Source organism: Crocodylus siamensis, chromosome 12, assembly GCF_052110815.1.
Source record: "Crocodylus siamensis isolate JL-2025a chromosome 12, ASM5211081v1, whole genome shotgun sequence".
NCBI classification, from domain to species: Eukaryota; Metazoa; Chordata; order Crocodylia; family Crocodylidae; genus Crocodylus; species Crocodylus siamensis.
Genome location: NC_143406.1, coordinates 39,778,114 through 39,800,732, shown reverse-complemented (window position 1 = coordinate 39,800,732; position 22,619 = coordinate 39,778,114). Strand labels below are relative to the sequence as shown.

Sequence of the window (22,619 nt, the reverse complement as noted above, 5' to 3'; positions counted from 1 at the left end):
CAGGAACATCCGGTGCCAGCATGGACACGCTTTGTCAGCATGTGCTGGTAGCGATTCACCAGCCAGAACCTGGATGCTCCTAAAAAACCCACACGGCGCACTAGCAACAGGGGACCGGAAGTGAATTCCCCACACTGGCAGAGGAGGAAAAGAAATTGCATTTAGACAAGGTTTGTTATAAAAGGACTGTGCACCATCAGGTTGGTGCTAGGCAGGGTATAGAGGAGGCGGAGCCCCAAGGCCTAAAGACATTGCATAAGTAAATGACACTGGAAGAGGATATACATCCATCTTGCTCCCTTAATTAATTTACACCAAAGACATGGCAGGTAAGAACACCTGGTACCTTAAGAGTCCTCGTCACTGGCCAAACCGTCTGCTCGGAAGGATTCTGCAGTGCTGGCTGGCGCGAGAAATCAAAGTGTCAAGCTAAGAACAGGCACGGCAAATTACACGACAATCACTCATAAATCTTGGTACCGTAACACTGAAGTTAACAGTTGTTTTGACATTGACTGCAGTGGGTGCAAGCATGTCGGACACAGTGTAAAATGTAGTTATACTTCTGAAAAGAACAACTGCAATAAAAATAATCACTATAGTTTTGAGGTGTTATGCTAAATGTAAAGCCTAGAATGATGTTTGGGGGGCTGGGGAGGAATCTAAATATGTTTCCCCTAAAGAAGAGGATCTTCTCATTGTAACACCAACAGGACTTTGATGATGGTACAGGAGCTATAGAGCCCAAAAGTTTCCTACTGGAAATGTCCCATTATTGATATTTCAGATATTGGATGTGTCATATACCTGATATTAATCTATGCAGGCATAAAAAAAAGACTAGCAGCAGCATTTGGAAGAGGACAAGATTATCCACATTTCAAAAAATATATAAATAGTATATTTTCAGCCTCCAGTTAGCAACGCTGAACAAAGAATGGGCAGCAAAACATTTTCCTGTTGCTTACTGTTTTCTTCAACAGTGCCAAGTGTCCTTTTGGCTCTGTACCTTAAAAAATTTGCTTAGAATTAATGTATATAACTTGCGTGCCTTTCTGTTTAATACCTAATCCTCGGAAATCCAGTTTAGGCCTATGTTTATAATTCTAACCATAATGAAAAAAGATATTAAAATCCTTCAAATTTATCAAAAGAATGAGAATTGCATTCTGAAAGGGAAAAATAAAAAGAGATCACTCCCTTGGGATTTGAGAAAATGAATCCGACTATATGTATAGTGGGATATATATATATATTTCTCAAGAAAAGGACTATTAGTTAGCTCTATTCACTTAATTCTTTTGTCCTTTCCTCTTTGATGTTCTTAACTCATCATATTAAAAAATACAATTTGCTACCCAACACTGAGAAGATAAATGCTGCCTCCATTTTATAGTATTTTTAAATTGGGTTTTGTTCTCCTGAATATTTTTTGTCAACCAGAAAAGTAGGATTCCCATAGATGGGAATTTAAAACTTAGTCTTATCACAAGAAACAGAAGTAGAACATATAACTGCCTTATGTGACTAACCTGTGTATGTACATTTAAACCTATTGTGTAAGGTATGCATTTTAATATTTTGAATTAAGATGGTATTTAATAGGTGTTAATTCAGAGTTTCCAAAATACAGTTTTCTAATATAGATTGTAACTGCATGGGGGATAAATGACCGAGGCATAGTGCCTTATGTATTAAGTACACAATAGAGTTTTACGACTGGAATTTTAAAATCATTATTCCTCTACCTGATTTGAGAGAGTGCGTATGTTCTTTAAATGTGCCTAATCCTTCAGAGGACTGTGATCTTTACCAGTTATTGTGTAAGTCTATAAGATTTATATATTTTTTGTTGTACCTTGAGGACCTTAACCTTTTGTGGTCCCGTTATTCTAGACACAGTACACAGACATGATTAAAGGCATGTGCTGCCCAAAAGGGCTCATACTTTACATCAGGGTGGGCAAAATGCAGCCACCCAGACCATTTTATCCAGCCTGCAGGGCCCCTAAGAAATTTAGAAAATGAATATTTATCTGCCCCTGTCTGCCTGTCATGTGGCCCTCGACTGCTTGCCAAAACTCAGTAAGTGGCCCTCTGCTTGAAATAATTGCCCACCCCTGCTTTATGTAGACAAAACAGACACGAAGTGAAAGGAAGGAAGTATTTCCCTTACTTCACAGCCGGAGAACTGAGCTTACATAGGCAAAGGAAACTGAGGATCTTCTCAGTATCTGCCAGAGGTGGTGCAAGCACCTACTTTGGACTCCTTTAAGAGAAATTTGGACAGTTATCTTGCCAGGATCCTTTGACCCCAGCTGACTTATTGCCCATGGGGCAAGGGGCTGGACCCGATGATCTCCCGAGGTCCCTTCCAGCCCTAATGTCTATGAAATCTATGAGAGCAGAACCCAGACCTCCTGAGGCGTAGATTGGTACCTTAACCACAAGAACCATCCTTCCTCTTGAGACAGCATAAAATAGCTATGAAGAATCATAATCCTGCCTTGTATTTGCCCATTGGCAAGGCTCATATATGCCTTGTCTGAATGGTGCCTGGGTAAAGGGGGATGGTCTTCTTCTCAAGAATCATTTGGCACTTTGCATTTTTTATGAGGGATGATTTAGGGTTCTCTATTAGAGAAGCAAGCTTCTTCCTCTGTGGACAGGGCATCTTTGCTGGGACTGGGAAGAAGACACTTCCATGACACTGAGGACAAAGCAGCCAGCAAATTACATTTTTCAAATGGAGGTTGGAAGAGTTGCCAGGCTAGCTCTCTGAGCCAGGAATGTTTCTGAAGATGCCCTCCAGGATACTGCTGCTAAGAGAAAATGCTGGGGTATTAAGGCTCCTCACCCACTTTTGCCTATGTGCAGGTTAGCAAGTCAAAACTTCCCCCCACCGGAAGCTAGAGCTTACTTGGCAATCAGCTGACGACAGGCCAGCCAGATGTACCAGGGCCATACCCAGCAGTAGAGGAACTTGTTTGTGAGGGGACTTGGCTCTCAACAGAGGGTACACATCTTGCAGGGAAGTACTTGGTAATTTAATTGACTCTGCCGGTTTGAGACACACCTCAGTCAAAGTAAATTCATATGTAAATTTTTATAGGGCATATGACTCTCCAGCACTTAGCCAGCTGCTGTCACTTAAAAGCCAACATTTTAATCCATTATAGTTTGAATTACATGTAGATGTAAAGCTTTTTCAGCTATGCTTCCCCCCCCCCACGCACACTTTGCTATTTTGTCAGGATGATAAATATTTTAAGGTACAATTCATCCCTCCCCCACCACTCCAATACTATAGTACATTACTGGGAAAACAACCTTGACAATTAGCTTTAAATATCTGCTAATACATCATGAACAATATTCTACCTGGGCGCAGCTTTGCCTATAAATCATATGTCTGGCTGCTGCTTAATAAGCGTACTTTGGGGGAAATATTACAGGTGGGTGGTGGGAAACAAATGGAAAAGCAGGGATGTTCAATAGATAAAATCATATCTTCAGAATTGTTTTGTGTTCCATATAGTCTCAGCTTAGTGTCAGTAATTTGAGCTCTGATTTTGTGACCAGAGTGGACAGTATGAGTTTAGTAGCTGATATGCCTGAGATCACTTTTGCAAACCAAGCATAACTTACCCAGGTGTCAAGTACATGTTAAAAAGCAACAGGAGTTGCCATGGTTCAGTTCTCAGAGGAATTTGTGTCTCAGTGGGAGCGTCTACATGTGCATTAACGTGCCATAGTTACTGTGCATTAAATGTAGTACCTGTATACAGATACTAACTCAATGTGCAGTAACCAGCGCTATAGCACAGTAATGCTGGCGCATGCCTTTTCAGTATTGCTAATGCGCAGTAGACTGATACTGCTGCACATTAGCTCATTAGCATGACTTTTGCCATGACGTGCAATGCGCAGTAGAATTAGTCTACTGTGCATTTAGTGTCTCATATAGACAAGCCCAGTGAGTCTTCACTGTTCCTTTCCTTTATTAATCAGCTCCTACTTTCTATCAGCCAACCATGCAGACTTTGGTTTTACAGGGCAGAACTCAAGGGTAGAGCTGCGTGAAATTTTTCAGACTACACACTTTATTCACCAAAAACATACAAGTTTGAATTGTCCAAAACTGTTCATGAATTTGTGCCAAATTCAGCAAATGCTTTTGACCAGAAAACAGAAAAAAATGTTTCATTTAAAAAAGAAGCTATTGTATTTGTCATTTGGAAATGATGTGTTGAAACCACATTTATATATGTTTTAAGGAAAAACCTAAGAAAGAAACAAGATTTATTTGGGGTTCAATGAAATGTTTCTGCTGATGTAAAATTATTTTTTTTCAGTTTGTCAAACAAAAAAACAACCCAAAAAAAACAGAGAATTTTTATTTTAGGTTGACCTGAAAGGTTTTTTTCCCCAGTATTTTGGTTTAGACAGTGAACTCAAAAAATCTATTCCTACAGCTCCCTGAAACTGGTTACCCAATTTACTTTCATGTCTTGGATATTTCAAACAAATATCAAATGATCACAAATCATAATTCTTGCAAGAACCATGACATCATAGATTGCTTTTGACATTGGGTCTTTACTTTTTTTATTCCTATGTTTCAGTGGCTGTTTGTCAAATGCTTTGAAGAACTTTGGCTACGTGGTACTCATTGATTTGCATTAAGAATAGACCACACAGCTGTAAAGGCATAGGGGTATACCCATCAAAGCAACTGTTTGGTTCTACATGCTGAAATTCTCAAATCTAAAGGATCCAGTAGATTTGCGTTTCAGAGGAGCTGAACTACCCCAGCCCCAGTAGGTAACTCTGAAAACCCTTTCATACACCTGGGGTGAAATACTGACTCCATTAAATCAATGGGTGTATTTGTCAGGGACTGAAGAGGGCTAGAATTTTTCACCCTTTAAAGCTGGCCTCACTTCTACAAAGTGGTAAGTGCTCTGACTTATTACATCCAAAACAGAAACTAAGAATAAGCTTAATTTGACGCTTCAAAACCATTCAGTTCAAAATATCAGGATCTGTGAGTTGTGAAGAAGGCAAAGGACAGGGGTAGGGAAAAAGTCAGCTTAGCTCCATCGATTACATGCTGGCTTGAAAGAGCCGAGGATATAGCCCTCAAAATATTGTAATGTTCCTCTGGCTTCTGTCTATCTTGTCCCATAGCTGCGATGCACCACGGGGTAGCGTTCCAGGTCCCTGCCTGCTACAGACCTTGTAACTACAAACAACTCATGTCGTTGAGTGACCTTCAGAATCAGCACTTCCTCTGGTGCTCGAGGCTGCAAGAGCAGCATCTTGGGCAAAGGATTTGGATCACAAGGGAAATGCAGGACTGGACTGGTGCAGTGGATTTGCTGTGCTCATCTGGGAGACCATTAGCATAAGGTGTAGTTTCTCCTGCTTCAGGTCCGCATGATCTGCTTTTAAATGCTTGCTCTTTCTGTATAGGGGAAATATCTGTACCTGTTATTTCACATACCCTGTCTAACATGCACTAGGGAAAACTGCAGAAAATGCCAGCGTGTGGCTGAGTTTTAGAATGGTAGTTGAATGCTGAATGCCGGTAACGCCTCTGTCCTTGTAGAAGTGTTGTGCGTATGAGAAAGGGAGTGTGCACGGAGAGAAAATTCCCCTGCAGGGATAAAAGTGTCTTGAATAAAGCCCTTAAATCACACAAATAGAGTGTTTTCATTAACTCTACCTGAGAGTGACATAATAGTAGGGCAACAATTACAGAGGGTATCTGCACTCCAATGGTTATTTTTAGCTTGTATTTACTAATTCCTCAGTAGGGTGAGTGTAATCACATAGGCAAATGTTCAGTCTAAGTAGAGTAATTCTCTCCTAGATCCTGCCTCCATCAGAATAAACAGTCCATTTATACGTAGCATTTTCCAAAGGTGGGTAGAAAAGTAAACTTACTAAATAGATAAAAATTGGCATGAAATAAACAGCTGGTTTAAGCCTGCAGCAATTGCACCCCAGCCCCTCTTTATTATATTTTTCTGTGCAATGCAGATTGTAAAAGTGCATTAGCCTGACAATTTAGCTGATTAAAAGTGACACCGTAAATACAGTCAAAAGCAATTTGTATTAGAAACTATTTTTGATAAGAAGGTTGTCATCTGCAGTGTTGTTAGCCATTATGAGATGAAAGACAATGAAACCTTAATTGCATATAATTTAGCTTAGTATTTTTTAATAAGGTTTTATGCTTTATTCCATCATAGTTTTTGATTTGCACAGATGGAACCAAAACCGGGAATGTTTAAAAAAAACCAACACACCAAACATAAATGTAAGTATTGCAATGTGAACTTGCTTGTTTTTTTCATTTTAAGAGAGTTCATGCTGATGAAGGCAAGAGAAGACATTTGAAAAATATTTACAGGCTGTACAAGGGCCCACAGTCCTTGCTCAGAACATCTTTTGATGTCACTGTCTCTACTCTCAGCATATTGGCTAGTGAGCCAAGATATGCAATATTTGTATTTACGTTGCTGTGCTCAAGGCTATATGGAAGTCCACGTCATGCTATATGATGTCTAGCCTGCATAGCTATGAATGTAGGTGTTGGGGTTTCTTTTTTTCAAAACCAATGCAGCAGACCTCTAGGAATCCCAGACAGCAAGTCTAGCAGTCCATTAAAAAGAATCCCATGTTTTAGCATCTTCAAATGATTAATGCAAAGACTTGTATATAATGAAGTCAATTCATCCACTGAAGTTAGTGGATAAAATGCCTGAAGTACAGAAGTGTGGTTATAGCCAGGCAGGTTTTTTCTGTGAAAGTGTTGCTGTGGGGCATTGTTTACTAGCCAAAAACAAGGTTTCCAACTTGCCAGCATCTGAACTAGGGAAATTTTAAAATCAAGCTGATCTAGCCGGTGTTATTTTTGATGACGGGAAAAGACATATTTGGCTCCAGTTCGTTCCCTTCCCTTTGTATTGGCTTTGCAGAGCTGGTAGGCATAAAACTTGGCTTCCTCTAGTAATATCAGCATAATGTAATTCTGTTTTTATGCGCAGACAGAGTAACTCATGTTACGACTGGATAGCTTTTATAGCAGGTGAGGTAAAACAACACACGAAGAATGCACAAATATAATTCTCGATGGCTCAGCACAAGTACAATGTGTTAATTATTCTGGAGCAATTATCCTGAACTGAATCACTTTTCCCTTGCACCCTAGTCAGTGAGATGGAGAAGGGTGCGGATGAAGCAAAGGTGATCATGTTATCTGACTCCAGCACTCTTTCCTGCCCAGGGCAGGGGGGCCGACTCAGTGACTTAATAGGGCCCTTCCGACCCTAAAATCTATGAAATCTGCCTTAAATTTGCATAGTCAGAGATATGACAAGAAGGTATGTGAGGTGCAAGTAGAGGTCCTTCTTATGTCTGTAGAGGTGCCTGTAGAGACCCTTATTATGTCCTTCCCCAACTAGAATCACATTTTAAAATAAGATTGTTGCATTTGTTTCTTTTAAAGGCTACTTGCCTCTCATAGCTGACAGTGCTAGATGGATATGCCACTTATGAAGACCCTCAGGCCAGTTCTTCCAGCTTCCTTGCTACGAGCTGTTTACGTGCCTCTGATGCTGTTCCAGACCGTCAGGTTGTTCCTTTCCCAGGTGAGTTTTTTACATGGGGATTGCTTCACATGCCTAGCAGAATACTCTGTAGTTCACAAAGGATGAGACATAATTAACTCGTTCTGGGGGTGGCTTAATTGGCTTGCTTTTTTTCTGTATTGTGTTTAAGAGATTCCTCTCTGGAAGGTGGCAGCGCTCCATGAACGGGGTCTTCAGTGCAAAACGTTTAGGGAAATCGGTTCAAAGAAATCCCCCACAACACAGTTCTGTCCTTAGCTGCCATTTTCAGTTCTCCTCTACTGTCATGCTGCTTTCATCCCTATGAACGTGGCAACCCTGCCAGTAGTTACGACAGAGAAAATGAAGGTATGCCTTTCAAACCTGCCACAAATTGCCAGGCATCTGTTTAAAAGCAACGGGAGGTTCAAAAAATAAAGAAGGTAACATAGCAACTGGTGCTACGAGCCACAGGATCATGACCCAGCCTGTTTCTCCTCCTCAAGTCTGCATGCACGCACATCTGCCATTAATGTTAATGTGTGTTTGCTGCCGAGGTGGGAGGGGGGAATTTTCTTCCTGTATGAGCTATGAAATGAGTCTGTTAGTATATATGCAGGCAATGAATGGACAATACAGGACAAAGGGAAAAAAAAAAGAAGGAAGACAAGGGTTGAAAGGGAGCATTTATACGATCGATTCGGTGCCAAGGAAAAACAAAACATCTAAAAGGGGAAAAACAAAAAAAAGGAAAATTATAAATATTTCTTAACAACTGCCACTGCTGAGCTGGAAACCAGAGATCCTGTGAGACCCATGATATGTACCTCCTGAGCACACCATTTCAATGTTACCACCTGTTGTGGTCAAGAAGGCTGAATTAATACCTGAACTGGAGGGAGCATGACTATTTAGTATGCCCAAATTCTCAGGCCCGAAGACTAGCTAATATCCTAGCCAGGTCTTCTGAGCAGAGGCCGGAAAAGAGAATCTGTTGGCAAGACAGCTCTAGTTCTCAGTTACTACCCTTGGGGGAATGCTTTAATCATCTGGGGTGAGTAGAATGGCCCTCAGGATGTAAATGCTCATGATTGTTGGAAGCGGTATTCTTCATGCAATGTCCAAAAATTCCCCTTTTGTTTTTCTAAGGGGCTGGCTGCCTCCTACTCCTGCTGCATGTGCAGGAGGGCAGTGAAACGTTGCATACTAATTGAGAACCATGATTGACAAAGAAGGGTTAGGAGTCTGGGTATGGGGAAAATTTGGGGGGAAATATAACACTAACTCATTATAGACAAAGGATTATGGCTGGGCCAGGGATAGCAGAGAAGGAAGCCAGGAGCGCTTACAGCACGGGCTGAGGAGGGAAAAATATGAGCTGAAGGTAGAAGATGACTGGGGGAATCGATTACATGGGTCTGGAGCAGTGAATAATACCGGGGAGACTGTTGCAGGTAGAAAATTGGCCAGTCTGAATTCCTTTGGGAGACTCAGTAGAAAGACAGCAGGCTGAGTATAACTTACAGGGGCTAGAAAAGGCGGAAGGATTGGGACTCGAGAGGGTGCATTGATTGTTGGATCTGAAGGTACAGTGCAGGATCAGAGATATAATTTGAACCACTGGGGCGGAGGATAATGGAAAAGAAACCGAAGGAGAAGAAGGCATGATATGAATATAGGAAATGGACAGTCAGAAAAGAAAGAAAAAATAGGAAATCAGGGCACAAGAAAAAATGCAGGGAAGAAGAAAGGAAAGGGAGGAGGAGACAGAACAACAAAGAAATAGGTAATAAAGCATAGAAGGGTTGAGGGAAAGAGCTGTGAGAGATGAGTGAGTGAGCTGGGACAGAAAATTTGGAAAGGAGAAAAGGGAGGAGGTGGTTTAAAGGAGGGATATGGGGAGAAGGAGAACTCTCCTGGAAGGAAACGGTCTGGGAAAGAAGAGCAAGACTGGGGTAGAGAACAACTTTCATTTTGTGGGAAGCAACAAATGCAACAAGATGGAGAGACCACGGGCCTCATTACGTTCTGGAGCTCTTAACGCCTGGATTGGCTGCACGTTAACACCTTTTAAATCACCTAAAGCTTAAAGCACTCATTATTCAGCTTAAAGTCACACCACTCCAGGGCCTGATTATCTCTAATTTACCTAGTTTTGCTCCTGTTCCATTAAGGTGTGGCCACTTACCACAGCTATTCCACCCAAGCTGAAATCCTCCAGCATCCTAGGATGCAGTGGCTTTTCCTGAGGCAGGGCAAGCAGGGACACTGGGGTGAAGTAGGGCCAGGCACAGCACCTCTTCCCCCACAAGGATGTTGGGCAGAGTGAGCATCACAGCCCCAGAGTGCCAAGAAGCCACATTGCCTGCTGCCGCTATCACTGCTGAACCGACTTTCTCTTGCCGGTGATGGCATGGTGGGGATGGGGTGGTAAGCTCTGGGGCCCAATTATTTTTTCTTTCGAGACTACTCCCCCTGCACCACCCCTGGGCTGCTGGCTAGCTGAACAACCCCTGAATTCTGAGGGACTGATCCTTTTTTCTCCAGAGATCATCTTCTGCACCACCACTGGACAAGCTGCCAGCTACCTGGGTGCCTCCTGAGCTCCAGAGAAAAAGGGATAAGGCCTGGTCGGCTGCCAGCCCAGACAGCAGTGGCACCAGGAGGGATAGGGGCAGGGAGCAGAGAGCTCCAGATTAAAAAAAGGATTGGGCCTCTCGGAGCTCGAGCAGCGAGCCAGTCTGGGCAGCAGTGGGAGGCATCGCAGCCGCTGGAGATTGTGAGGCGCTTTCTCAGGAGCTCAGCTTTAGGATTCACAGGAATATTTACAGACCCCCTTTGTTTTTCTTTTTTTAACCATCACCTTATCTCTCTTATTTTCTCATGCTTTCCTTTTCAGTGGATTGATCTCACGAAAATCCCCACTTGGCTCCTACCCATCTCATTCTTCAACTGGACGAATCCTACATTCATTGAATAAATACAGTCAGTCCTGCCCCTGCTCACCAAGCCTCTAGTGGCAAGTCATAACTGTGCAGGTGAGGGATAGAGATGTTTTTTCACCCAAAAGTGTAACTGCTCCTCTAAGCTGAACAGCACTAAGCCGATCAACATTTGTGCAGCTTAGCGCGTAACGTGTAACAAGGCCCTAAATTTCCTAACATCACATAGGCAGAAAGACTCGGGCAAAGTGTCTGAATAGATCAAACCCTCAGGAAGGTGTTTGGAAGACCTGGCCTTGCGATCTAGTGACCCTACTGCACCTACACAGAGAAACTGGCATCGAATGATGATGCTGGCTCGGATTTACATTGGAGGCGTCTCAATCTGTGTGTGTCCATCCTGAGAAGGCTTAAATTGAGCCTGATTTTCAGAAGCTGATGACTAGTCACCCCGTGAAAATCAAGCCCCTTTTCAAATATCTAAAGTTGAACACTTAAAAACCATGTATTACTTTGGAAAATCTTGGCAATATTTTTGGACTATTTTTATGAAACGTGTATGCATTCTGGGGAAGACTCAGCACAGGAACGTTGGTGCACGTTTATCAGTGTTTAAGCAAACTGAGTTCTAAATAAAAAGCAGGAAGACTTCTCAGCTTTTCTCTTCCCCTTTACAAGTTTTTAGCCTAGAAGTATTAGGGATCGCCATGTATAATCCAAGATGTGACAAGGGATGCCCTCAGATTGACCCACTGAAAGGTTTCTTGGCTTTCTATGATTTTCCAGTGTTTGTTTGCCAAGCTCTGGCACTAGGTGTCTCTGTTTGGGATCTTCGTGGAGCCAGATGCTTTATGAATACAGTGAATTACTTCATGTCTGTTGAGAAATCATGCCCATTCTTGTTTCATGAAGCAGTGAAACTAGAGCAAGTTGCTTTGTGGCATTTTTGTTTACTCCATCAACATAATGAGAATCTGTGCTTTTTGACACTCATGCTAATAAATGGCAGGCATTATGAAATCTCTCTTGTAACCTGGGCTGTCCTTTCTCAAAAGAGCATGACATTTGCAAAGGAAATTCTGCAAAGGGAAAATGAGAACATCTCCCTAATGAGTACCTGCCTACAGAGAGCTGCTAATCCCTCTTTGCATTCGTTCTCTAGTCTCTTGGCAAAAACTAAATAGATCTGAAATTGAAATGAAAGTTTTCTTTCCCCCCATATGACAACCTGTAATATAGCTGGATGTAGAGATGATAAACTGACATTCAATAATTATTTTTCAAAGTTACCAGACAGGATGCAACCAAAGAAGAAAATGTATGAAGCCCTCTATATGGGGGGAATGTAAGCTTGTAGCAATTAGGCCAGTGCGAAGTGGCTTGTACTTGCTTTGGATTTGGATTTGGATTTGGCCAATTCGGGGGACAGTGGTTCAATTTGGTGTTTCAAATCACTGTCCCAATTCGATTTGGATCTGATTCCGAGATTCGGCTGCCACGGAAGCAGCCAGGCCCATCCCCCACCTGCCCCAGCTCCTGGCACTTGTTTAAAAATATCCCTGACTCAGCGGGTACTGCTGGGTGATCCCCACTGCCCCATGCTGTGTGGGGGGCTCTGCATGAGCCTCCCAACCTCCCCTTCCTCCCTAGCCCCCTCCCATGGCTACCCCACCTAGGCTAGCTCCAGCCCTTTAAGAAAAAAAACCCCCAAAACCGCCCCCCCCAGATTCACTGCTATCCTCACTGCCCCCCACTGCCCCAGGCTCTGCATGAGCCCCCTGAAGCTCTGAGGCTGCTGCAGGAGCAGTGAGTCCTGGGGCATTTCTCTGTTTTTTTCCTTAAAGGGCTGGAGCTGGCCCAGATAGGGCATCTGTGGGGAGGCAGGGGGAGCAGCATGAGGCAGTGGGGGGCAGTGGGAATCACCTTCCCACCTGACAGCACCCAGTGAGCACTGGGACTTTTCTTTAAAGTATTGGGAGCAGGGATGAGTAGGGCAGCCATGGGGGGCCTAAGGGCCACATGGTCCCCTTCCCCCCCCCCTAGTATTTACCAGCTCAGAGTTGGAGCTGCAGCCACCAAGGACTGCCCAAATCATCAAAGCTCTCTGAATCTGTTCCAAAGATTTGGAGAGCTTTGAATCAATTCAGACCTTTAAATTGGTTCCCCGATTCAATTCAGATTTGGAGATTCGACCACCAAATCTTCTCCGAACTGAATCACCACCTGAAGCTTTGCACAGCCCTAGTAGCAATATTATTGCTGTGTTAGCTCAGATGAATTTCTTAGCTATCTGAAATGTCTTTGTTATGATGAAAAAATGAAGGATATTATTAATATACATTACATCCAGGGCCCACGTGAAAACTCAGTTCCTTCTGGTATGAGGGGGTAGAAAAAGATCCCTGGTAAGCAAGGGAAAACATTTAAAATATAACTCATAAACACTAAATATTGAAGATTTCCTTTAGAGTCTGATCCCAAACTCATTGAATGGTAGGGCTGTGCAAAACTTCAGCCCCTGATTCAATTCAGTGGAGATGTGCCCTGATTCGGTGGCTGAATCTCCGTATCCAAATCGAATCAGGAGACCCTTTAATCTCTCTGAATTGAATCAGAACCCTCCAAATCAATTCAGAGAGTTGGAAATATTCAGTGATTCAGACATAGACACAGCTTTAAATGTTTTTTCTACATACTTCAAGATACCAGGAGGCTCATGAATGTTACGATGATGGGGTGGATGGAGCGTCCCATGGGAGTGTGGGGGTGTCCCCAGTGTGCTCGACAGCAAAACCAGAAGTAGATCAGAAGTACTTCAGGTTCACTTCCAGGTCCTCCAGGGAGCATGCGGATGGGCCCCCCCGCATTTCCCTGCCTCAGCAACTGGTGCCTCCTGGGTCTGCGGGGGCACCTGGGGTCCCCCCGTGGCCAATTGCTGAGCCAGAGGGGGTGTAGGGGGGCCCCCAGCCTGCTCTCTGGTAGACCTGGAAGTGGGCCAGAAGTACTCGTGGTCCATTTCTGGGTTCACCACCGAGGACACAGGGGGCTCCCCATGTTCCTGTGGGACCCTCCATTCACCCCAGTTTTGCAACATCACAAGCCACACCTGGGACCTCAAGGTAAGTAGAATCGGCATTGAATTAGCATCAAATCTTTAGATTCAGATTCAGCCAAACTGAATTGGGGACAGTGATCCGAATCAACAAATCGAATCACTGTCCCTGATTCGGGCCAAATCTGAATCAAAATCAAATATGGCCCATTTTGCACACCTCTGTTGAATAGATGTTTTTCCACAGGCTTGAGTAAAAATTGGATCAGGCTTGTGTGCGAATGACTGATTATCACTTTTCTGGGAACAGTGGTAAGCTGTCAATACATCTGATGGAACAGTCTTTGAAGCACTTCCTTTAAATTTGCTCCTCTCTCCCTCCCGAACAGTTTAGGGGATGCTGAATCTCTTTCCTTTGTTTCTGTCTCCATAACAATATAGGATAATGCCTGGTTTTCACTAGTCATTGTTGTTATTTGAACATTGAAATGTTCCTCAGTGAGTGACCAGGAAAAGCTGATGATATACCCACTCCAGTGAAGAAAGGTCATTTAAATATAAGATAAAATGCAGTAGTTTACAAACTGACTATAATTTGACAGGATCTGTGTTCTCTGCAACCAGTAAAATATCACTGGTCACCTAGGAGGCGTGTAATTGTTCCTTCTGTTCGGCAATACTAGTTATTTTCAGATGACTGTGCAGTCTTTCTAAGTACCAGGTGTTGTGCCCAAAGTACAAACATTTTAAAACAAGAGACATGAGCAGCACGTAAGTCTCAGTGAAATCCATTAGCTATTAGATGGCATTAGCTAAGTAAATATTATTGTGCAGCTCTGCTTAATTAATTAAAAGCTTCACTGATACCCATGCATGTATTTTTGTAGATTCTGAATATGTAGGGGGATATGAACTTATAGAAATTTTATTTAGTGTGATTACTGTGTGCTGTGAAACTGAGGAAAGAAGCTGTACGTTGTATAGACTTGTCAAATGTTGATGCTTTCAGGCCATAATATTGCTACTAAACAGGAACATAAAAAGGGTAGTTAGAGTTGTATGAAATATGTCTCTTTTGCTTCATGAGGCATTCAGTGCAAACCCTTCTTGATATATAATACTTATTGTTTATATCTTTATATATTTATACATATATTTTACAAGTGAGATCACACTGTCTATGTTTGTGTCTGAGTTTGGGGCTGAAGCCAATCCATTTCTTATGGTTTTAAAGCTATAGGGAGCCACAGCTGGCTATCCTTTGCTAGTATTTTATTTTCCAACAGCATTTCTACGTCTCTAACCTTATAATTTCCTTTCTTCCTTTGCTAGGTAAAGACATTAAAAAGGCCTGAGATGGAATCAATATCAATTATGCAGTCTTCTGTAAGCGGTGTCGTTTAGATCAGTAGCAAGCAGAATGCACATTCACCCTTTGGTGGGGGGTAAAACTTAGACCGGGTTCTGCCACTTTAAAACCAGTCTGTGTGTGCTGAACTTCTATTCTGTTGTGAGTATAGGCCAATTTCTGATCACTCATAGCAGTAAAAGTGTAATGTCTATACCTGGCCTTAATGCCAGCTTGTGACTGTTATTTCTATACTCACTGCCAGCTTGTGACTGTTATTTCTAGTCACTCCTGGTAGTGCTCGGGGGAACAGGGACTCCTCCAATGCCTGCTGGTCCCCTCTGACTAGTTTGTAACAGGCCACTAGATCCCCCGTCAGCCTTCTCTTGTGGAGGCCGAACAGGTTCAGGTCCCGTAGCCTCCACTCATAGGGCCTGCCCTGCTGCCCCACTGCCCCCCCTCCTCTGGACCCTCTCCATGTTGTCCACATCCCTCCTGAAGTGCGGCACCCAGAACTGGACGCAGCACTCCAACTGCGGCCTGACCAGTGCCGCATAGAGGGGGAGGATCACCTCCTTGGACCTGCTCGAGATGCATCAGTGGATGCATGACAAGATGCAGTTGGCCTTCCTGACTTTGTCCCCACACTGCCGGCCCATGTTCATCTTGGCTTCAGTGATGATTCCAAGATCCTTTTCTGCCTCCGTGCTGACGGGAAGGGAGTTCCCCAGCCTGTACGGGTTCTTCCTCCCGAGGTGCAGCACCTTGCACTTGTCGGTGTTAAATCCCATCCTATTCTCATCCACCCACCCCTGTAACCTGTCTAGGTCTGATTGTAGCCTATTCCTTCCTTCTAGCATGCCCACATCCTCCCACATCTTAGTGTCGTCAGCAGATTTGAACAGGTGCTTTTTACCTCCTCATCCAAGTCACCGATGAAGATGTTGAACAGTGCGGGCCCGAGGACTGAGCCCTGGGGGACCCCACTGCCCACATCCCTCCAGGTCGAAAATGACCAGTCCACCACCGCTCTCTGTGTGCGGCCCTCCAGCCAGTTGGCGACCCATTTGATTGTGTAGGTGTTGACACCACAGTCCCCCAGTTTTTTAACGAGAATGGGGTGAGAGACAGTGTCAAAAGCCTTCCAGAAGTCCAGGAAGACTATGTCCACTGCTACCCCTGCATCTAAGGATTTGGTGACCTGGTCATAGAAGGCCACCAGTTTGGTCTGACAGGACCTACCTCTAATGAGCCCATGTTGGTTGCCCCTAAACATACTCTCCCTGCTGGCCCCTTGTGGACATGCACCAGGATAATTCTCTCAAAAAGCTTACCCAGGATTGCTGTAAGACTAACTAGCCTATAGTTTCCTGGGTCCTTCTTCCTCCCTTTTTTGAAGACGGGAACCACGTTGGCCCTCTTCCAGTCCTCTGGCACCACACCAGAGTACCACGAGTGCTCATAAAGTCATGCCAGGGTCCCGCAATGACCTCAGCTAATTCCCTCAGCCCTGTGGGGTGGAGATTGTCCAGACCAGCTGATTTAAATACATCCAGTCCCTGACTAGATCCTCACTGACCCTCAAGGTTAGGGTCCTCAAGGTTAGGGACAAAAATTACACAAAAACCAGTATAAGTGATAGGAAACCAATTCAAATCTATAACAGAACAGAAGTTCATGCACATAAACTGCTTTCAAAATGGCCAAAACCAGTTTAAGGGAAACCTGAATGGATGTAGTATCAGACTTAGCTGATTTAAGCTAAGTTGGTTTATTGAGCTTCTGTCCCAGATCCCCTCCAGAGTCAAGCTGTCTGCTACAGAAGACCATGGAGGGGGCTCTAGAGCCCCCCAGCTTCTGGCCTGGGCTCCTGCAGGCATGTGGCTGCATTTCTGGAATCAAATGTGAATGTCTGTTTCCTTGCTTTTCAGTCCAAGCTACACAGCTTAGGCTAAGCTGCAAAGATTGGGCAAGTTAGTCTAATTCCCCAGTTGCCAGCTGGCTGCTGGGGGACCGCCCTCCTCCCCCCGGTCATGCCCTTCTGGTGTCCACCCCCCAGACTTGGGAGGCACTAGTTGCCCATGAAAATAAGCTCCAGATTCAAAATGGAGTTTGCAGTCTGACAGTGATGCACAGAGAGCTTTTCCAATATGAAACAGAATTCATATGCTCTGTATAGAAACAGCCCCCAACCTGGTGTTTTCAGAAGGTGACTGACCGAGCTCTTTGCCACATGTGCCTATTCCAGAATAGCTGGTGACTCCCTGTCTCCAAAACCTATCTCGGGCATCCCAGTTTGGTGAACTGAAAACTTTTCTTCTGTGTTCAGAATAAATTCAGCAGTGGCAATGCTCTCTAGCCTTGGAGGAAGGTGAGGTTGATGATCCGCCACACCCTACCTTCTCCAAAGTCCTGTGCTTCCTTCGTCTTCCTTGTTCCCCTCCTTCTCTGGCATGTTCAGCTGAGACCAGAGCTGACCAGGGAGGAGTGGAAATACGGGACTTGGGAAATATGGTCCCCCTACCTAAGCACTGCCCATGCAAGTTGTTTTTTGTGGTTGGGTCTTTTGTGTCTATAGAAAACTGCTGAATTCAGTGGGGTTCAGGAGAAGAGGTAGGGTCTTCCTGTCTACTGTGTAGCAATGAAAAGTGGGGTATGCCACGTGAAGGTGGTCACAGATTGAAATCCTGTCTGATCTGTTTAAAACTTGCTCTGTGTGAAGACCTGAACTTGATGGTCCTTTCAGGTCCATGGATCAATATATATATCAGATTGCAGGCCCAGGGCCCCAGATATTGTTTTTTGTGCCCTTTACGATGAAGGATTTTGTATAGGTTTCTTTTTAGCTGTAATGTAAAAGGTTTAGGTGGAATTTTCCAAAGGACGGAAGTCTATAGGTCATCCACTGGACTTACGAATCTAAGTGACTTCGGCTGTTTTGAAAATCATTATTTTTTACCCTCTTGTGTTATATATGATCCATGCAGTATTTCTAGCACATGCTGGAGATACTGAAGAACAAGCGCACCTATCCTGGATGATTTTGAGGTTTTTTTTCCTTTTCATTCATTCAATCAAGACCTGAAAATGATTTGCTCTGAGTGGGGTTCTAAAGGGAGTTGTGTATTAGGAGGTCACTGATTTAGGACCTCAGACTAATTCTCTCTGCCACTAAAGCCCAGCAGATTTTTTGTTGTGATCTCTAATCCTGCAGGGTTCTTTTTGCCCTTGAAACATTTTTTGTAGCGCGGAGCAGTGTGATGGGAATCCTAGCATCAGAATAGACTGCTGGAACCACAGTGTTTCAACTTGGTGGGAGGGAGGGGAGGAGGTTAGGTCCACCCTTCATCCTTCCCAAGTAAATAAGCCCGAACTTTGTGCAGTTAATTGTAGGGAGGATTTTCAGATACAATCTTAAAAGCCAAGAGACAGATTCCTCCACTCTATCCCCTACGCGCCATTCTTGTGCTAGCACAAGCTGGTGGGGATGGGGGAGGGGGAGGGAAGGCAGCACTGCCATAAGCAGATCTATATTTCTCCCCCCATTGCATGCTTTCTCCCCCAACCTCTCTTCTGGTGTATGGGATGTGTCAGAGGATGCACAATAAATAGTACATGTCACTGAGGAAATTGTGGGCATGCCTGTGAATCTAGCTGGTGGGAGGTTCTGATAAATACGGGCAACTCCACGAGCTTTCTAAATTACATAGGAGCTGTTTTTATCTCGAGGACAGCCCAGAATCTGAACCCAAGTCTTCTGCAATCTGAAAAATCATCATAAGGTTCAATGGCACTTTTAATAAAAATAGGGCTCTACGTCAGAGACCTTGGGCAGAATCTTTCCCTCCAGAACTATGGTGCCATTTGCTGTGTGCCAAATGTCATTCCTCAGCCCAGACACATCTGCATATTGGCAGTGCTGCACATCCAGAAGTCAGTAAGAACCTTGCTGCTGACTGATGTGGGTGGGCACTGCATCAGGCCTATAGCTTGGGATGAAAGGGGTTGCAATATTGGTATCTTAATGGTTCATGGTGCAATGTTGTTTCTCCAGACTGTTTCTGTTTGTTCAGATAAATAGGTGAAATAGAGCGCAGAAGTTGGGATATTCAACCAGGGAATTTGACAGAGCTGGAGCACTGTTAAATGAGACTGTAATTCTCAAAGATTACCATCAAAAGGATGCCTGCCTTAATGGCTTGAAAGTATATTCCAAAAAGGTCATCAGAACAGTTTGCTAATGAACAGACACTTTTGATCATTCATGAGAATGGATATGTTTAATTTCGCAGAGACTAAATAATAACACGAGGGAGGAAAAATGCCATTATACTGTTTTTAAATGAACAAATATGTAAATACGTCTGCACTATAGAAGAACTATTTCACCCCAGCAAATTAAAAAAATATGCAAATGTTAAAGTTATAAACTTCCTCTACCAAACCATATACAACAATTAAGTTATAAATTATTGATGGCATAAAAGGCAAACCAGCTGTTTCTCACAGGAGTTTCCATGGATTCAGTACTGTATAATGGAAACTTTTTTTTTCAATATTGAGGAGTGCTTCATTAAAATACAATTTTTCATTTGCATCTTTTGAACTCCTAAGTCTATTTTAACAAGGCCATTTGCAAGAATTAATTAAATATGGAAAGTCAGCAGGCATATTGATTGTTCCAGGGCACACACCATGTTTTTGCATTAGACAAGACCTTCAGTAGTCTGGAGAGTGCCATGAAGGTTGCCTCTGGGGCGCAGCGGAAGGAGGGTGGGAATTCTCTAGTTGTTCAATAATCTGAATACATAGTTTTCTAGTGCTAGATGGGAAATGTATAGGGTGAGTTCATCTTTATGCATGATGGCAAAGTTGACCCTCATTAGGACACTTCCTGGGACTACTCACATGAATAAAAGTAGAATAATCTGGGTCTTCATTAGACCAACTTTTTCACGGAAGATGTTGACTAACACAAGTATCTGAGTTCTTCAGCTGTTGACTTTTGTAAGAAATCCAGTTTCTATTGACTTGGTACCTCATGGCATCCTCATCAAAATTAGTGTCATACAGTATAAATAATGTATATGTTAAAAGGATTAAGAAGCGGCTAACTGACAGATTTCAGAAAGCCATCAGGGAGGCTTCATCAAAGGGTGAGTCATTTCTACTGGGGCTTTGCAAGCATCAGTATTAGCTTGGATACGGCTCAACATTTTTGTCAGTCTGAAAGCATATGTTAAAACACTGCTGATAATATTTTGGATGATGCACAGATTGACATGGTAGTAAGGAATGAAGAAAACAGGGCAATTGTACAATGCAATCTGAATCTCTTGGTAACCCGAGTCTTTTCAAATATAACGTGCTTGAATACAGCAGCCAAATGCAAAGTTAGGAACAAGAAGTGTGGGCTATCCCTACAAAATGGGGGACTATATTCTGGATAGCTGTGACCCTAAAAAGGATTTAAGGTGGTCAAAGAACTGACCAGGAGCTCCTACTGTGATGATGCAACGAAAAAGGGAAAATGCTTCCCATGCATAATCTTTACCTCTGCACTTGGCATTGTGTCTCGTTTTGATATCGGCCTTTTTAAAAGGGTTATGGACAAGTTGGAGAAGGTGGAGAAAAGAGCCTCAGAAATTATTCAGCAGCTGGAGAAGAGGGAATTAAACCTTTACAAAGCTTAATCTTTAAGAAAGAAAAAATAAAATTGAGAGGCAGCTTGATCACCATGTATTTGTATATTTATAAGGATAAAATACGGACTACTAAAGAGCTTGTCAAGTTATCAGAGAAAGGCACAGTAAGAACCAATGGCTAGACGCTGAACTGAACCACAGATTTTTAACAGTGCAATGACCTGCCAAGGCAAGCAGTAAGCGCTCCATGTCTCAATGGCTTCAAATCAAGACAGGATGCCTTGCTGGAAGATACATTTAGTTCAATTCAACTTACTGGTTTGACTAAATCCAGAACAGGTGTAACTGAGTAAAATGTGATGTCCCATGACATGTATGAAGTTGATTTAATGGCTTCTTATGGCCTTAAACTTTATGAATCAATGCTGTCTCTGTGTTCAGTCCCTGACACGCCAGAGGGGTTTGTGTAGATGAGCATGTTAAAAAGTGCTGAGGCAAAGTTGCAGGGTCTGGCAGTTCCTTAGGGTTTTAGTAGGTTTTTGGCATCTGGCAGGTAAGAGAGATGATTTGGGATTGTGGACATATCAGAATGATAGTCCAAGCCTGAAAACATTTACACATGTGTTCAACCTGAGTTAAGCATGTTGGCATATGCATTTGCTCCATCAGGGCCTAATACTTTTAACACCTGCTCTCAGAAAGGTACAAAGGCCCAAATGCTGCAGTTATAAATATGCAATGCTAAGTAAATATTAAAGAACACCATGATGCTAATCTATGGCAAATTTAATTTAGCACTTGTGCGTAACAATGCTGATAGGTTTTCTTTCTTTTCTCATTTCCCCCCCCCAGGTTTTCAGAAGACTGCTAAATTATTTAGCGATGAGTTTTAAAATTAGAATATGTAGCAGAAAAAAAAAACTATTAATATTTTATGAAAGATTCTGTGATCTTGTGGTATCAAAATACAAGCTGGAGCCTTTCAGTCTCCAGCAGCCGTGCAAGTACCAGGGTGCCAGGGCTCTCGTGCAGACCCGACCTGCCAGCCGCTTGGAACTGATGCTGGTTGATTTCTGCTGATCCCTGTGGGAAATCCAACTCCTTAGCTGTAGATATAAGACAGCTGAATGTCTGTTTGGGCTGTCCCCTTTCATACAGCTGCACAGAGGTCCCTGCAAAGGATTCCTATGAAGAATGAGACCTGATCGCATTCTTTGAGCAGGGAGGTGGACTAGATGTCACCTCCTGAGGTCTCTTAAGCCTAACTTCTTATGATATAATAGGACCACAGGTCGAGAAGGGACCTCTCAGGTCATCACATCTAGTTCCCTGGAACTGTAGACAGCTACCACACACAGTCCTGTTCATAAACTGAGCAAGATTTATCTTAACTGCCCCCCTCCCCTTCCACCTACTCCTGTTGGTTGAAACCTCCTGCCAATTTTCAGCCTAAATTAAACTCATGGCTGGTTTATACCCACTCAATCTCATGCCATTTGCTTAAATAGTTCTCCTTCCCTGGCATTTAATTCTTTGATATATTTATAGACAGCAGTCACATCCCCTCTCAGCCTCCCTGGCATTTAATTCTTTGATATATTTATAGACAGCAGTCACATCCCCTCTCAGCCCTCGTTCTGCAGGGTTAAACCAGCCAAGGTCTCTTACACTTTTTTCAGGCTTTCCATTCTCCTCAGCATCCATGCAGCCCTTCCCCGCACCCATTCCACCTTGCATTCATCTTTGAGGAACATGAGGAACCAAATCCACGTGCAGTAGTCCACTTGAGGCTTGGCCAGTTCCATATGCAAACTGTGCAAAGACTCCTATATCTGTTGGAAATGCCTCACCTGGTGCACCTCAAAATTGCATTTGCCTTTTTCACAGCTGCGTCATACTCATAGTCATCCTGTATCAAACTAGTCCACCCAGGTCTTCCTCCTCCTCTGTCTTTTCCCACTGACATGCTCCTACCTTAAAAAAAATCCTTGTTATTAGTCCCAAAGTGCACCACTT

At 43.3% G+C, this 22,619-nt stretch overlaps 2 long non-coding RNA genes across 2 annotated transcripts in view; both read left to right on the top strand.

The window, feature by feature from the left end:
• Positions 1 to 5,394, top strand: part of LOC149854979 (uncharacterized) — a 200,396-nt gene extending 195,002 nt beyond the window's left edge. Inside the window, exon 4 of the long non-coding RNA XR_016438667.1 lies at positions 5,191 to 5,394. This is a non-coding gene — a long non-coding RNA (uncharacterized LOC149854979). The remainder of the gene's footprint in view (positions 1 to 5,190) is intronic.
• Positions 5,395 to 6,277: 883 nt separating this feature from the next.
• Positions 6,278 to 11,578, top strand: LOC149854978 (uncharacterized). Its single transcript, XR_016438668.1, has 3 exons — positions 6,278 to 6,325; positions 7,517 to 7,658; positions 10,516 to 11,578. It is a non-coding gene; the product is annotated as an uncharacterized LOC149854978 (long non-coding RNA).
• Positions 11,579 to 22,619: the final 11,041 nt, after the last annotated feature.